The 12,638-nt window shown below is 41.7% G+C and overlaps 1 long non-coding RNA gene across 1 annotated transcript in view; it reads right to left on the reverse strand.

Annotated features, from left to right (window-relative positions):
* The window catches only part of LOC127491648 (uncharacterized), a 48,687-nt gene that overhangs the window by 34,651 nt on the left and 1,398 nt on the right, over positions 1-12,638 (reverse strand). Inside the window, exon 2 of the long non-coding RNA XR_007920497.2 lies at positions 9,275-9,351. This is a non-coding gene — a long non-coding RNA (uncharacterized lncRNA). The remainder of the gene's footprint in view (positions 1-9,274; positions 9,352-12,638) is intronic.

The raw sequence follows: 12,638 nt of genomic DNA on the forward strand, positions 1-12,638 counted from the left end.
GTCTGAAAGAATGTTTTGTGGACAACCCCAGCAGACCAGGAGCCTTAGTGGATGGGCACCTGGAGGAGCCCCCCTGAGAATGTGCATGTCATCAGTAAGCTGAGGTCACCCTCTGCACCCTGGCCAGGGGCTTGCAAAGATGCAGAGAGCAATTCTTCCCAGGCCAGTTCAGGGAGGCTGTTATATCCTGAGACCAAACCTGTTAGTTTGGATGTCTAACAGGGTTGTCTACAAAGAATCACAGTACAATCCACATTAGAAGAAAGCCACATTCGAGGAGAGCCTTTCTTTGTGTCCATTTTCCAGGTGTTTTGAGTATACCATATGCTCAATATCACAGGACTGTGTTCTCAGGCCACTATTAAGCACTTAGTTCAACATAGAGAAAATTACAGATACAGATAAGGAAGTGATTTATGAAATGACACTGAAATGAAAAGTAACACCATAATCGTATTGGTAGGAAGAGTCCTTCAGTGTTTGAATGGGTTCACCTGACAATAAAATCACATGGCTTTCTTGGATAAGAGTTTCTGTTTGTTTATTTGTTTCATCAATGAGAGTTTGCTTCCTAAGTCTGACATGGGAATTTTACTATAATGTCACTCAACTTAAATGGATAAGTGGGATCAAAATATTGTTCAATTTCTCTCAGTTGCTCCTTTTACATCACTGAGTTGGGGATGCAGTGAAATGGCGCTTCTCCCCACATCATCTCTGCAGTGTGACAGAGGCTCCTGAAGCTCTGTCCTCCTTTTTGGCTCTGCCAGTTACAGGGCATGCCAATTAATCTCTCTGAAAGTCAAGAGCCTCATCTATAATAATGGACAATAGAATCTATGCTCTCTTTCACAGGACTGCCATGAGAATCAAATGAGGTAAGCATATAAACACATTTTTAAAAACAGAGATTCTGTTCCTGGAAACCACAGCAATGTTAATAGTAATAACAATAATAAGCCCTCATTTTGTAGCTATTTATTATATTCGGAATCTTACTGTTCCAAGCCATAGAAATCAATTCAAGCTCACTTACAAGGAACAAAAGGTAGAGAGAGGACTATATGATTATACAAAAACATTTCCTGGTATCTGAAGCCAGGAGAATATCAAGGCCTCAGGAAAGGACTGGAACCAATGATTTCTCCTCTTTTCTCATCTGTTTGGTCTCTGTTTTTTCTCAAGTAGTTTTTAAATATCTAAAGATATCCTCCTTCTGCTTTTTTTTTTTTTTGATTAAAATATGGCTGCCTGCACATCCAGAGCTTGCAAAGTACAGATCCAGGCTCTTGAAGATATTGATCTTTCATTCATTTCCAGGTACAAGTTCACTCAGAATTTGGTTAGGCTTGGATTGTACACCTGACTATGGCCCTATAAATTGTGATGAATGATCAACAATAAGCAAATAAAATAGTTGCTGGGCAAATACTGTAATTTTCCAATATGCTGGAAAGAGGTGTCTCCTTCCTTGCCAGAAAAGGGATTGTTGAATATAAAATCCCTTAGGTATCTACTATTCTCTTTGACTTTGCAAAGTGCTTTCACATGTGAATAACATGAAAAAATGCATTATCTTAACAGAGAATTTCTCTGAGGGATGGAACTATTTTTGTTAAGAAAGGAAAAAAAAAGCTGCTTTGGCAAACCATTTGAAAGAGAAGTGAAATTTTGAGGGCATGGTACCAGCTGACGCTCAAGAACTAAAGCCGCTTAGGGCGTTTCTCTTCAGAAAATGAAAGGCACTGGATTTTGCTCCTAAGAGGACTGAAAAGGGAAAGGGTAGGAAAGAGGAGACCAGAAAGCAAAGACACCCAGAAATGGCATGTGTCAAAGCTTGAGTGGAGACAGGAACTCAAAAATCTCCCTGGTGCTACGTGAGTAATCCTACCTCACCAAGCACTGACCCTCTCCCAGAATAACTTTTCAAGATTTAAAAAAATGGGGCCAGTGCTCTGGCGTAGTGAATTAAGCTGCTGCCTGCAGTGCCAGCATCCAATATGGGTGCTGGTTTGTGTCCCAGCTGCTCCACTTCCAATCCAGCTCCCTGCTAATGTGCTTGGGAAAGCAGCAGAAGATGGCCCAAACTCCCGGGCCCCTGACACCCATGTGGGAGACCTGCAAGAAGCTCCTGGCTCCTGACTTTGGCCTGGCCCAGCCCTAGCCATTGCAGCCATTTGGGGAGTGAACCAGCAGATGGAGGACCTCTCTTTCTCTATCTCTGCCCACTCTACTTCTCGCTCTCCTTCCGTCTCTCTCTCTCTCTCTTTCTCTCTCTCTGCCTTTCAAATAAATAAATCTTGAAAAGAGAAGCCTGCAAAGGAAGGACTAGAAGGTCTCTGGACCCAGTCCAAGAGGTCAGTTTCTGACAATGAAGTTCAATTCAGCAGAAAAACCATGGACATATGGCCATTAAAAAATATTAAAGAAAATACCTTACATACTTTTTAGCTGTTTCAGTACAATTTGGGTTACATGTCATCTGAACGAGGTAAGAGACAGTGTGTGCATGTGCATGTGTCTGGATCAAATCACATTAAAGCAGAAATAGAGTCAGAGCATGCATCACCCAGGATGCCAAGGGCTGGAGGCAGCAGTTGATGCTGGGCTATAAATGAATTATTTCCTATGATCCACCAATAACTTGTCAAGCAATTAAAGCAGATATCACTACCGCATGTCAGGTGTGGAAACTGAGGACAATCATTTACTCCAACAAATTAATTAGCAAATTAGTCTCAGAGCAGAACTAAAGCCTATATGTCTCTTCATTCCTGGGCTCCTGTTGGTGCGCTGAACTCACTTCCTTAAAATGTTATGACAGCAATGGAGGAATGGCAGCATGCCTTAGTGGCAAGAATCAAAAAGACATTTCTTCAAAAGAAATAAAGGTTTTTAATGAAACCACTAAATTGCTGTTTATTCATTCTTCAGTTCATTCAATATCCATTTGTTGAATTCCCACTCATAATCTAAACAACAGTGGGATGAATGACAGCCCTTAGCTTAAGAGCATGAATAAGTTGACCAAAGTGAACCTCAAATTATATATATATATTTTTTTGACAGGCAGAGTGGATAGTGAGAGGGAGAGACAGAGAGAAAGGTCTTCCTTTTGCCGTTGGTTCAACCTCCAATGGCCGCCACAGCTGGCGCGCTGCGGCCGGCGCACCACGCTGATCCGAAGGCAGGAGCCAGGTGCTTCTCCTGGTCTCCCATGGGGTGCAGGGCCCAAGCACTTAAAAGAGACAATATAGTAATGGAGGGCCATGCAAGTCACAGCATTCTTGATTTCTTTGACGATTTTTGAAATCTTGGTGTCATCACAAAGTCCAACATAATTTCAGCAACAGAACCAAGAAGTGAGAACTAACCATATCAGCCCTAACACAGTGATTGTGGGAATGCAAGAGGGTAGCTTCTTTGCACAACAGCTTGGCAGCTCCTCAAAATACAGAGTTGCCCCGTGGCCTAGCAAGTATACTCCTAGGTATATGCTCCAGAGAAACGGAACCAGTTTTCAAGCCAATGCTTGTGCATAAATGTTCATATCAGCACTATTTGCAGGAGTGAAAATGTGAAAACCACCCAAATGTCCACTGATGAAGGATAAACAAAATATCACATAGCAATGCAAAACAACTATAGAAAGAAATGAAGTATACACATTTGCCACAACATGTATGCAGGAGTATAGGATGAAGTTTGAAGCAGGGGCAAAGAAGATAAACACAAAAGGCCACAAACCGTATGATTACATTTCTAAGAAAAGTCAACAATAGCCAATGCACAAGGCAGAAAGCAGACGAGTAGTTACTAGGGGTCACAGTGAGTAGGGAATTGGGAGTGAATGCTGAAGTGGATGGATGGAGTTTCTGAGATAACAAAAAATGTTCTGGATTTAATGGTAAAGGCTGATAGTACTGTGCATAAATTAACAACCACTGAAATATACACTTTAAAATAGGAGACTTTACTTGTGAATTGTAGGCCAAATGAAAGAAACCCAGCACACAGTATTTCCACTTGTGTTCTAATATTAAACAGAAAAACCAGCATCACAATGAAAACAAACCATATTGAAATCACAGTATTTCCACTGTTACATTTTGCTTTTTGGTGTTCTCCTGTGCTATACACCAATTCCTTTAGTTTGCCACCTTCTGTTTGAAAGCATTCTCCATAGGCTTAAGGAAGCTGAACTTCTGAAAAAGAGCCATGCCCTGCTTTGCCTTGCCCTTCTCAGTGTTCTCGCTCTGTTTTATGATTCTTAGTGTCTACTCTCAGAATACTGTTTTTGTTGTTGAAAAAGCAATTATTAGTGTAGATCAATCATCCATCTCTGCTTGAAGAATTGTCAGAGTAAAACTTTTATGATTATTTTGACTTTTCCTTTCTAGATCAAGAAATTCTTTGAAAGTGCACGGACAGCCAAACTCTCTTCCTGTCTGGGAGTTCCTAAAAAGCTGTTTAGAAAAGGGACAAGAGCAATTTGTTGATCAAAGCACCACTCTGTCAATAGCTGTGTGGCCCTAGATAGGCAAAAGGAGAACCTTGTTAAAGGAGGAGGGTGCATTTATGACTGAGGCATAAGGGCTAAACACACCTCTAGTGAACACATTAAAATTTGTGGCTCCATATGCGAAGGTTCATTGTGAAAAGCAAGGTTTTATGAAAAGGCAGACTCTGAGCCCATCTACCTACTCAGGTGCACCAAACGGAAGAGAAGCTTCTGCTTGTGTCTCTATACCCCATGCAGATCAGAAACAGGATGTGTAGGGGCAGGCATTTGGCCCAGAGGCTAAGACCAGTAAAGACTTTCACATCCCATACTGGAATGCTTGGATTCAATACCTGTTTCCAGCACCTGACTCCAGCTGCCTGCTAATGCAGACCCTGGGAGGCAGCAGGTGATGGCTCAAGTGCTTTGGTTTCTGACATGGGAAACCTGAACTGACTTGGGCCTGACCCAGCCCCTGCTTGTTGTGATCATTTGGGGAGTGAACCAGCAGATAAGGGTTCTATGTGCCTATTTCTCTCTCTTTCTCTCTCTCTCTCTGTCTCTCTCTCTCTCTGGAAGGAAGGAAGGAGGGGAGGGGAGGACATGGCAGCAGAGCATGGAGTCTGAGCCTGATTTTAAGACGCCAATCAACATTCTGGGACCCATTCCTTGTCTATGGCTTTGCCCTATTGCAACATTTAATGCACTTTCTTGGGTGTTAGGATAACAGAGAGCTGGGAATAAAAGGGGCAAGAATAGGCCAGGCACAGGTGGCAACCAAAGATTTTCCTTTGACACACCTATGCTGCCCCCATCACTTTTCAGACCTTACAATCTTACCTTTGGTTTTTGGCTGATGGACTCTCCATGTCACATGCTGCTGTGGTGGACTCCATGGAAAATCTGCAAAATTTCACATCTCCTATCCTCACCAGTAAACTCCTTAACACAGTTATTTGGAATAATGTTGCCACTCATTGCCATTGGAACAGAAAAGCTCTCCATGCTTCCCTCAATCCCTTTGGCCTGGCTCCTACTTGCTGTCCTCCAGGAGCCCTTCTGTTGCAGTTCCTGCTGAGCTGAACAAGAGACACACATGTCAGCTTCACAGCTTAAACAGAGGGCTGCAGGGAAGGAAAACAGCTGAGCCAGCAGGAAGCAGAAACAGAGGGGGAGGTGTCAAGATAGCTGCTTTGTCATGCAGTGTAGTAAATAAACACACAGCCTTTCCTAAAGCCAGGAGGCTCTTTCACAGGAGGAGCAGCCGGCCCCTGCTTCAAGCTTGGCCCAGGGTTTGCTTGATCCTTCATTTGTCAGGAATTTTTGAAATTTTGGGAAAGTCAAACACACCTGTTCTCATCCTTAGGCTCGTTCTCAAAAAGAAAAAAAGCTGAGAATCATGAAAACACTGGCAAAGTGGCATAGTTGGTAAAGCCGCCACCTGTGGCATCCCAATTGGGCACTGGTTCGAGTCCCAGCTGCTCCACTTCAGATCCAGCTCCCTGCTAATGGCCTGGGAAAAGCAGTGAAGATGGTCCAAGTGTTTATACCCCTGCCACTTATGTGGGAGACCCGGAAGAAGCTCCTTGTTCCTGGCTTCAGCTTGGCACAGCCCTGACCATTGTGGCCATTTTGGGAATCTGGGGGGTAAACCAAAGGATGGAAGATCTGTCTCTCTCCATTTCTCCTTCTCGCTCTGTAATTCTGACTTTCAAATAAAAATATTTAAAACTAACACAATGCATGTAGGGATCACAAAAATATGTACAAAATGTCACCATTGACCAGCAAGATACAAACGGATACCAAATCACAATTTCAATTATAATTTCTCAGCTCAGTCCTATCTACACTGTTCATCTTGGCCCTCAAAGCCCCCACTTTCCCCTCCACCTTAATCTCTTTCTCTCCTATCTTGCTCTTATTCTTTGATCTGACTGATTAGAAAAGAAAAAAATATACTGAGCATGAGCACATGATGTGCTTGGAACTGTGGTAGGCATTGATTTGTTTATTCATCACAATGCTCCTGAGAGCTCCAGTTTTTAAAAAGAAACTGAGGCTGACACATTTTAATTTGGAATAAATTCTGGCCACCTTAGAATGGGTCTGTACAGTGGCCAGTGCTGTGGCGTAGTAGGTTAAGCCTCTGCCTTTGGCACCAGCATCCCATATGGGCATGGGTTAGTGTTCTGGCTGCTCCTTTTCCTATCCAGCTCCTTGCTAATGGCCTAGGAAAGCAGTGGAAGATGGTCCAAGTGCTTGGGCCCCTGCACCACATGGGAGACTCGGAAGAAGCTTCTGGCTCCTGGCTTCGGATCAGCCCAGATTGAGCTGCTGTGACCATTTGGGGAGTGAACCAGCTGATGGAAGACCTCGCTCTCCCCCCCCCCCTTTCTCTGATACTCTGAATCTGAAATAAATAAATAAAAACCTTTAAAAAGTGAAGGGGTCTATGCAGCTCCACAGGCTCCGGTTACTGACTACCTTGCAGCCCTTGTTTCTGTCACCTCCTATGGCTCTTTTCTTCACTGTTGGACTTCAGTCAAATTAACTTCTGCTACCTTTGATGAGGCTAACCCTAGGGTGTTGGCATTTGCACTTTGTCAAAGATTGGCATTCACAGCTGGTTCCTTCTTGCCATCCATTTCTCGGCTTGAATCTTTCACCTCCTGAGAATGATCTCCTCCAACATCAACTCAATGTATGTAACGTCCCTCAGAGTGACTCCCGGCTGTGGCCATCCATGTGCATCAAGCAAATCACTGACTGCCTCCTACTGCCCCATTGGCTTCACTGCTGTGTTCACACCTAGGCCTGAGGCCACCCTTGTCCAAGACTGCCCCCAGCCCAAGACTGCGCAATTATCTCTATTAGAACTAGACTGAGGTTGTTTCTCTACTGTCCAATGCAGGACTCCTCCTCCAATGAACAACATCTACCAGGGAGGTGGGAGTGGGCAGCAGTCCCCACAGGCTTAGCCAAAACCTTCTTGGAGTTGCACCACAGTCTGAGGTTCTTTCTATATAAGACAGCTTCTTTCCTTCTCTCCTTCCTCAGGTGTCAGAGTGGCCTCTCCTTTGAAGTCTCTCCTCATCTTCTCCCAGTCATTTTCTTCTGGCTCCTTCACAGGCAGTTCCCCCCAGTAAATCAGAATCCTGTCTCATTCTGTCTTGACATCTGCTTCTCAGAAAATCTGAACTGGTGCACTCTGTCATAAAACTCACTGTTTCATTATATTCATTGCTCGTACAACTATTTTCACTTTATCCTTCCTAATTGATCTACTTACATATGTATTCAACATCTCCCTCCTACCACTGCTGCCAACCCCACCTCACTATAAGCTGTCTTATTCACTGGTTTATTCCCAGGACTAATGCTAGCACCAACTCGTGATAGGGCTTAATTAATATTGTTGAATGAATTAATCAATGAATTTAGAAAACTAGATTTATACTCTTACTGCAGCTCCTCTTCTTCACTCATATACTATGCATATCACTATTCTATGTATCATATATAAAATAGCAAACGAGGCAAAGTCTCTGCTGTGTTGAATTTATTTTAAAGAGAGGAAAGATGAGCAATAAACACAAAATGTAACATATATGCTGCCTGATAAGAGTTACAGAGAAATTACAGGAATAAAAGATGATGAGTGAGCGGTTACAGTATATACAAATCTGATAAGGTGACATTTCAAACAGAGATCTGAGTGAAATGCAGGAGTGAGTCAAACAGTTATCTGGATGAAGAGTGTTCTAAGAAGGCAGAACGTAACTGCAGAAGCCCAATGACAGAGTGTGTCTCGCAAGTTCAAGGAATAACCTAGATGTCAATGAGATTGAGCCACAGAAAGCATAAAAGATAGTGGTAGGAAATAATGTGGGAGAAAAAGGAGGACTTGATGAAGCAGGTAAATCCCAGTATGACAGATATCACAAGAACTTCCCAGAGGATTTCCTTCTAAGTAAGATGCAAAACAAATGGGTAGTTCTTACTTACATTTTAAAAGGATGAACCAGGTTACTAGTTTGAAAATACTAAGGGATAAAGGGAGAAGAAGAGGAATCAGAAAGCAGGGCATTAAAACATTCCACAGACATCTTGAAGTAGGCTATATAGTTGAGAAGGTGATGTTTTGACAAATTCTGGACACTTGAGAAGACAGAGTTAATGGCACCTTTTGATAGACTGAGTATTCATATAAGGGGAAGGAAGGAATCAAGGATGATGCTAAGATTTTGATAATAAACAATAAATTATTAATAAATAGAAGGGTGGAGTTGGTGGTTACTAGGCTTTCTCTGGTTAAACTCAGCTGTGCAGGTGCAGACACAGGTAGATTTTCAGGCTTTTCCTGTTGAATACAGGGTGAAGATATTTTGAGGTTATATGCAAGGAGATGATTATCTTGATGAAAGATGGACTACAAGCTAAGTGAGATAAATCAGCACCTGACAAGGTTAAAGGGATGGAAAAAGGCAAGTAGTCAATAGATATAAGGTCTTGGTAGGATTTAAGAATTGATGGTGATGCAGTCACAGAAGGAGTGAGATAGAATCAGAAATTGAGTTATCTGTGATCTTTCCTTCGTACCAAAACAATCTCCTTTTCTCCTCATGCATAATACTGGAAAAAACTCAAGACTAAAGGGAAACAACAAATCTCACATACCTCTTCATCTACCCTCCGCTGTGTTTCCCACTCTCCATGGTTCAAATCCCCAAGTCTGCTCACTCAGTGTCTGCATTCTCAGTGCTTACTTACCCCTCATCCCACATGGTAAAGCTTCCATCCCTAGTAGTATAGCAAAGCATTTCGCTACATTTCCCAACAGTCTCCTCCTGTTGAAACAATAGAGTCACAACAATTCAGAATGACTGGCATTTTGCAGATGATCTAATTGAACACATATATATTTATACATAGGGATACTGTAATTAGAGGTTAAAGCCCTTTCAAAGACAGATATGCAGTTGAATGTAGAATTTTGAATTGTTCTTAGATTATTACTAGCCTGGAGCTTCTTCCACTGTACCAGTACCACTAGTTGCCTGGTGACCTTTGCTTGAGACATTTGAAATCACCTATCTCTCATTTTTTTCTTAAACCTCTCCCATCCCCCTCCTTTTTTAAATTTATGTGCTACAATAGTCTTCACTGTCCCCTGACCTCATCCAGAATGGTCTCAAAAGACACTTCAGCAGGAAATTAGGTGTTCCAATAGTGTTCCCCAAATATTTCTGAGAGTCCTCCCAGGTGCGGTCACACTCACTTGTGCTCCCAGACCAGTCTGTTGGTTGAAGTCACTGCCTAAGCACTGTCCCTACCCCTGCCCCAGGCTCCATCTCTTTCATTGCCATTGTCTTTTAAGGTACTGGAGGGAAACAGAGTGTTGCCAAGGGTGCAGTGTCTACCAGGAGAACTCGTGTCCATACTGGAAGAGCTTTCTCTAGATACCAGCAGTCCAATAATGCTCAGGTGCCTGAGGTGGTATAATCCATGCAGAGATGTTGCCTGTACCTGATCTCTGTACCAAGACACCAAAACTCATATACTCCGAAAGTATGGTTTGTTTCAGAATCTCTCAGAAGTAACTCAATGGGCTTTTGCTTGCAATCTTTGACCAGAATCCTACAAATCTTCAATAAAAAGGGTTTTGGTTTGGCACCTTTATACACCTTACTATACAAATGCTATTCCCGTCTATGCTACTAAATTTTTCTAGCATCTACTCAAACAAAACTCTTTCCTTCTTATTTGGAAAGCAAAACCTTCAATGCAAATAATGGAGAGCTGTCTACATGCCACATCTACTACCAAATCAGCAAGCATGAACACACACTGCTCTTCTGATCTTTCTCTCTTATACTTCCACTACACATGCACACACACACACATGTTTTTCCTGATTCTGTATTCTGCCATGCTCCTCCTAATTCTCACAATAATCTATGAAAACACCAAACCAACACATCTCACGTTAACTTTCCTTTCCCACTTTAGCTTGTGTAAATAGCTTGTCTGATGGGTGGCAGGATGAGTAGGCAAAGTGTTAGAGGCTAGAAGGAGTTCCCAAGTGTTAATCTCAATTCTGACAGTAATCTGCTTTGATGTCTGAATAATATAGAATGTGGTGGCTTAGAGAGATCCTAAAGATTCACAAAGCTCTAAAATGTGCACAATATGTGACTATCCAGTCCACATGTCTACATCTTCATCAAGAATGAATTTTTGTGGTTGTCCATTTTCTTTTGAAGGAACTGTACATCGTTTTTTCCCTCACACCAAAGTGAAATTGTTCTTGCTGTCATGTTCTTTCAATACTTCTAAGTCTACCACCGTGGAGCCAGATAGAAAATGTCTATTCTTGGTGATTTATGACATCTCTTCAGTCATTTGGAAATAGCTATCATGTCACATTGTATCTTCTCAGTCCTACATTAAATGTCCCCATTTTCCTTAACTATTGCTTACGGCACAACTGAAGTTGATTTAAGAAATGATGCTCTCAGCTGAAGGTGTTCCTATTTGTCTTACCAAATGTCTGCGTTTTAACACATAATAGTCAATATTATTCAGAAACAAAAAGAAATGAAGTACTGATACATGCTACAACTTGGATAAAGCCTTGAAAATTTTATGCTACATGAAAGAAGCCTGTTACAAAAGACTGGACTAAATGATTCCCTTTATACGAAGTTTTAGAATAGACAAATCTAAGGAGCCTAGTGGTTGTCCAGCACTAGAGGGTGGAACGGAATGGGGGATAATGGTTAAGGATGCAGGATTTCTTTTGAGAGTGATAGAAAATCTTCACAATTGATTGTGGTCATGGCTCACAACTTTGTGAATATACTAAAAACCATTGAAATGTACTCTTTAAATGAGTAAATTCCATGGTATGTGATTAGCAGCTCAATAAATTTGCTAATACCAACACACAATGTTCACAAGGGAAAACAGTATTCTGAAGTGGAGTGCTTGAATCTCTGTAACTTCAACTTCACTCTCTCTAAAATACATGAATTATCAATATCTGCTCCACTTCCCTGACTAGGTTGTTGAATCATATTTTGCAACACCATAATTATGTAAGTTATTACCATGAGTGATTCTCACCAGCTCCTATCGGGCTGACTAACAACATCCACTTGTTGGTAACTCATTTGTTTTACACATGAGGCAAGAGATTTTGTTCTCAAACCTCTCTTACCCAACTCAGGAAAATCTAAGTGATCCCTAGTGTCCTCTGTATGAATCCAACTCATTGCCTTAATATTTAACCCAATCTTCTTTGTTCCACATATCCTATAGTTCTTCACAGGCAAACTACATTTCAGTTACAAAACAATTGCTATCTCCTACATGGACTTTGCATACACCAATCCATAGATTCTTAGTTCTTTCAAACAAAATAGATCCTAATATCAAAATTCACATGTTGAATCCTAACCCTTAGTAGAGGTGGGGTCTTTGGCAAGTTGTTAGGTTTACATGAGGTCCTGCAAGTGAGGCCCTTATGATGAGATTAGTAATTTTCTTTTACTTTTATCTAGTAAAGAGATTAGTCATTTTACAAGAAGAGAGAGACCACAGCACACACTCTACCCCCTTTTCATCATGTGAAGACATTACAAGGAAGTGGCCACCCACAAGCCAAGAAAAGCAGGAAGAGAGCCCTGACTAAAAGAACTCTGTCATCTGTCACCTTAATTTTAGTATTCTTGGCTTCCAGAAACATAGGGTATATATTTCCACTGGTTAGCTCTCTAGTATATGGGATTTTGTTATGGCAGCCATACTAATACATACTTCTTGCAACTCCCTGCCAATACCCTGGCATTACTTCTTTCAAAAGACTTTTCAGAACCTGCTTCTCTTGAGACTCTCCTCCATATCCACCGATCACTCTGCTGCTCATTACATCACAGAAATTTTGCTTAATGTAAAGCTAATTTGTGGTTGTTTTTATTCTGTGTATTACATTTTCACTCTTTGCCTATTAGGCAAGCTTTGTAAACGAAAGGGATAAGGTGAACAATCCTATTAAACACCCATTTCTCCCAAACACGTTTTCTGGTTGTTTCCACCAGTACTCAGCATCCTTTTTGGTGGAAACTGTGGCCCA

Source organism: Oryctolagus cuniculus, chromosome 3 (genome assembly GCF_964237555.1).
Source record: "Oryctolagus cuniculus chromosome 3, mOryCun1.1, whole genome shotgun sequence".
Lineage (NCBI taxonomy): Eukaryota > Metazoa > Chordata > Mammalia > Lagomorpha > Leporidae > Oryctolagus > Oryctolagus cuniculus.